The sequence below is a fragment of the Aplysia californica genome, unplaced genomic scaffold, assembly GCF_000002075.1.
Source record: "Aplysia californica isolate F4 #8 unplaced genomic scaffold, AplCal3.0 scaffold00167, whole genome shotgun sequence".
Classification (NCBI taxonomy): Eukaryota; Metazoa; Mollusca; class Gastropoda; order Aplysiida; family Aplysiidae; genus Aplysia; species Aplysia californica.
The window spans coordinates 869,254-874,573 of record NW_004797437.1 but is presented as its reverse complement, the minus strand read 5'-3'; positions in this window follow the sequence as shown (position 1 = coordinate 874,573).

Sequence of the window (5,320 nt, the reverse complement as noted above, 5' to 3'; positions counted from 1 at the left end):
TCAGAGTTGCTATTGGACCAACAACAAACAAAGTGGCACCTCTAAAGTCTGCGACAGGTGAACAGCTGACAGACAAAAAGAAACAAATGGAAAGATGGGTGGAACATTATTCAGACTTATACTCAAAGGAACGACGTGTTGATAGACAGCTACATGAGGCCATTCCTCAACTCTCCGAAATGTCAGAACTTGGTACAACACCAACAGAAGAAGAACTCTCCTCTGCTATCGATGAACTCGCTGCAGAAAAGCAGAAGGAAATGACAACCTACCTGCTGAAGTGCTGAAAGAGAACAAAGAGACCCTCCTCCCATATCTCTACAAGCTACTAACGACTTGTTGGCTGAAAGCAGAAATTCCACATGACATGAGAGATGCCAAAATCACCACACTCTACAAAAACAAAGGGGACAAAGGAGATTGCAACAACTACAGGGGTATCTCACTGCTAAGCATCACTGGAAAGGCTTTCGCTAGGATCATCCTGAAGCGATTTCAGAAACTATCAGAAAGAGTCCTACCTGAGAGCCAAAGCGGTTTCAGATCAAACCGCTCAACAATGAACATGATCTTTTCTATTCGTCAGCTACAAGAAAAATGCAGGGAGCAGCAACTACCATTACATACTGCGTTCGTCGATCTGACAAAGGCTTTTGATACAGTCTGTAGATCAGGACTGCACATGGTGCTTGGGAAAAATTGGTTGTCCCCCAATACTACTACAGCTCATCATCTCATTCCACGAAGATATGAAGGCCACCATTCAGTTTGACGGTTCAACATCAAACAGTTCCAACATCAATAGCGGAATAAAGCAAGGTTATGTCTTAGCACCAACCCTTTTTAGCACTTATTTTGCTGTCTTACTGTAACACACATTTAAAGAGTCACCAGGGGATGTCTTCCTCCACTGGAGAAATGATGGGTCGCTCTTCAATCTTGCTCGACTCAAGGCCAAGACCAAGATCAACAAAACAACAGTACGAGACCTTCTCTTCGCCGATGATGCTGCTCTTGTTGCTCACAGTTAATCAATCCTACAAACAATGATGGACCACCTATCAAGAGCATGCAAGGTCTTTAGCTTGGTCATCAGTGTTAAGAAAACAGTCATCCTTACCCAAGAAGGTGCAGAGCAGAGCCATATATGGCTGAACGACAAGGAACTTGGAACAGTGGACAAGTTCTGTTACCTGGGGTCTACCATCAGCTCTACTACATCACTTGATTATGAGATCAATACCAGGATAGGGAAAGCAGCAACAACTTTTGGAAGGCTGACAAAACGAGCATGTGAAAACAAAAGATTAACCATCAAAACAAAGATTAAGATTTACGAAGCATGTGTCCTCAGCACACACCTTTATGGATCTGAAACATGGACCTTGTACAGCAGACAAGAAAGGCGCCTCGACATTTTCCATCTCAGATGCTGCCGCAAGATCTTGGGCATTTCGTGGCGTGACAAAGTTACAAATGTTGAAGTGTTGGCACGCACAAACCTCCAGAGCATGACATCTATCCTGTGTTTAAAAAGATTGCAGTGGCTGGGCCATGTCAAGAGAATGGACGACAACCAGATTCCGAAGCAACTTCTCTATGGAGAACTTGCCCAGGGAAAGAGACCTAGAGGAAGACCAAAATTGAGGTACAAAGACACCTGCAAAAACAGCTTATCTAAGCATGGAGTAGATGGGAAGAAATAGCTGAAGACAGGAAAACATGGAGGAAAATGATAAAGGAAAGAACTATAATGCTAGAGAGTAGCTGTAGAAACAACCAGGCTGAGAAGCACCAACGACGAAAGGAAAAGAGCGGAAATACAGAGCTTCGATCTACGACACTGACATGCAAGCACTGCGACAGAATCAACATCATCATCATCATCGTCATCATCATCATCATCATCATCATCATCATCATCATCATCATCATCATCATCATCATCCTCATCATCATCATCATCATCATCATCATCATTCAGTGCCAGGTCTGCGACAGACATTGGTGATTATAGTTCTCCATTCATTTCTTCGCTCGGATGCTCTAGTCTTAAAAAAGCTACGTTTCCCTGATTTTTCCCTGTTTCCCAATTGTTTAGGTTCCCTAAGTAGGTTGCTCTGGGCCTATCTCTGCCTCGTTTGCCTTCAATTTCGTCAGTGAGAGCTCGATGTTCAAGACCCTTGTGTCTATTCAGGTGTCCCAAAAACTGCTTTTGTCGTTTCCTGATTGTTTATTATATATATATATATATATATATATATATATATATATATATATATATATATATATATATATATATATATACCTGTAAGTCTGTAAACGCGAAAGTCCGGAATTTTGGAGAATTATATTTCGGTTTTATTTCACTACTCTATAAATATTAAAGTCACTGAACCAATGAAAATTGCACTTTTTATCACGGATGATTCTAAACGGGCGTAACAGGATTTCACCATGATTTGAGACTCTAAACGCAGAAGTCCCGGCCAGGCACCTTCGTTCAAAACAATAATTTGTTTCATTTTTTATTCAAGTAACAGCCTACAGGCGAGTTATGCCATTTCTTCCATCATATTAAAATGTGTATATAAGATACTTTTCAAAATTATTATGTGTTTATATTTAGATAAATCTTTGTTTTGTGTGATACATTGTGACATCAGCGTCTAGAGCTTACAAAGTCGCTCATAATTCTGTAAGCTTCATGGTGACTTGCGAGATTGTCATGACTTACAGTACGCGTTTAGTTTTCATGTTAATGGTTAAGCCCATTGACGCCGTTTAGATCTCAATAATATAGATTAATTATTGAGTATTGTTAGTCACGGGTTTAGATCTTATCAATGTTGATTAATTGTTGGGTTTTAATTAGTTATAGATGTATCTCAGCAATGTGGATTGGTCGTTATTATATTTTAACCCGCTATAAGATAAATGGTTCCCAAAGTCAAACGCCATTGAAAGTGGGGATTATTTTTTGAAACATTCAAATTTACTTTTACTTTAGATGAAGCACTACTTTATTATAGATTTAATAACTTATATTATTATTTATATTGAATTCATGAACCACTTTTCACGAGGCTATAAACTGTTACAGCTGTCTAAAAAGGTAGCAGCAAACCCTCCAGTGAAGCCTCCATGACCACAGTCAATGGGACATACCCAGCACCTCTCTAAGGGAAATGCCCGTCCTCACTCATCAGAGGGACATGCCCACGAGTTTTCTCTGTATGAACCACTTGATAATTTTTCGGATATATCATTTACTCATTTGTTAGATATGTCAGTGAATAGCAGTGATTTAGTGTATTTTGTAAAATAGAGGCAACAGAAATGTGGTTTCTTAGGAGACTGCTAAGAGTATCGTGGAAGGAAAAGAAATCAAATGAGGTAGTGCTTGATGAAGCCCACGTGGGACGCTCAATGTTAAAAACAATCAGGAAACGACAAATGCAGTTTTTGGGACACCTAAATAGACATAAGGGTCTTGAACATCTAGCTCTCACTGGCAAAATTGAAGGCAAGCGAGGCAGGGGTAGGCCCAGAACAACATACTTAGGGAACCTAAACAAATGGATAACAAGGAAAAATCAGGGAAACGTAGCTTTTCTGAGGGCATCCGAGCAAAGGAATGAATGGAAAATCATGATCGCCGATGTCTGTCGCAGATCTGGCACTGGATGATGATGATGAGTGTATTTTGAACTCAATGAGGCTATTGGGAAGAATATTGTCACTGAAACTGCTGCTAACCTGCATGACGCTGGATCTAGTCATTTTCAGAATGTTCTTGATTTGAGTATGTCAATACACAATGATGGAGAAACAGATGTGAATGTAAACGATGGTGGAGAAAAGGTTCTTGATATGAAAATGTGTGATGCTAGAGATAAGGCTCATGATGTGAATGTGCATGATGGTAGATATGGGTCTCTTTTTGTGAATGCTGATTGCAGCAGAGAAAATGTTTTTAATCATAATGCGAATGCTTATGACGCTGGAGATGAAGTTTTTTATTCCGATATGTATGACGGTAGAATTGAAGCTTTTGAGTTGTTAAATGTCACTGATCCTATAGGTGAAATTGTTGATTCCAACATGTATGATGGTAGAGGTGAAGATTTGGATTTGAATGTCACTGACCAGAGAGGCGAACATGTTGATTCCAATATACGTGTTGATAGAGGTGAGGTTCTTGTTGATCAATCATGTGGTGATGGAAACGACAGCGATAATGTGACAGTAATCAATGGAAAGAAGAGAAAACTTGAAAGGGAAAACTTGGAGAGAGTTGTGAACATAAAAAACGTGCAACGGGGCAGTATTATGAAGGAAAGGGATACACTGGAGGGGATACAGGGTTTGATAACGTTGAAAAGGATGGAAGAACTTTGGGGGATGGATGCTCTTGCAAGGTCGAGTGTAATCAGTGTTCGAATGTCACCGAAGAAGAGATGTAGGAAATATTTTATTTCTTATTGTCGCTACCCTGTCCAGAGAAGGAAGTATTTTTGAATGGACATGTATGCAATGTGCCAGCTAAACAGAGAAAAGCAGCATCTTGTAGGACTACATCCCTGCAGTATTTTCTGAAAACCAGATGAAGCAGATTCAGGGTCTGCTGTCAGACGTTTTTTGTCCACAACAGGACTCCAGGAATTGTATGAGAGACACCATCGAGGTGGACCAGGTGATGGCTTATCAACAGGGAATGAGTCTTTTCGGAGACCTGCATTTGGTTCTGATGCGCGATTACATCTGCGAGCATTCCTTGAAAGTCTGCCTAAAATGGAGTCTCACTATTGCCGAAAGAAAAGCTTCAAGCTATATTTAGAGGCAGATGTCCAGAGCAGGAACGATCTATTTAGTCTCTATGAACCAAAATGTAAAGAAAAGAAGATGAAGGCTCTTTCTCGTCCAAGTATTGGCGATGAATTACAGAAAATGAATCTTTCTCTTTTCAAACCGTGCAAAGATCAGTATGATCTCTGATTAAAGCAATGTCGATGAAGACATATTATATCTGGGTCATGGGCAGAAGAAAGAAAGGACACAGCAAGAGAAGGCAGCAGATGAGGAAATGATCCAAAATAACGACATTACGAAGGTCATTACTGTGGATCTACAGTCAGTTTTGCTTTGCCCCATTCTGAAAGCATCGGCATTATACTATAGGACCAGACTCTGTGTCCATAACTTCACAATATTTGATGTAAAGTCACATGGTGTCCAGTGCTATGTCTGGCAAGAGGCGGAATAGGGCTTGTCTGCTCACGAATTTGCTTCATGCATTGTGGATTTCCTGAAAAATGAT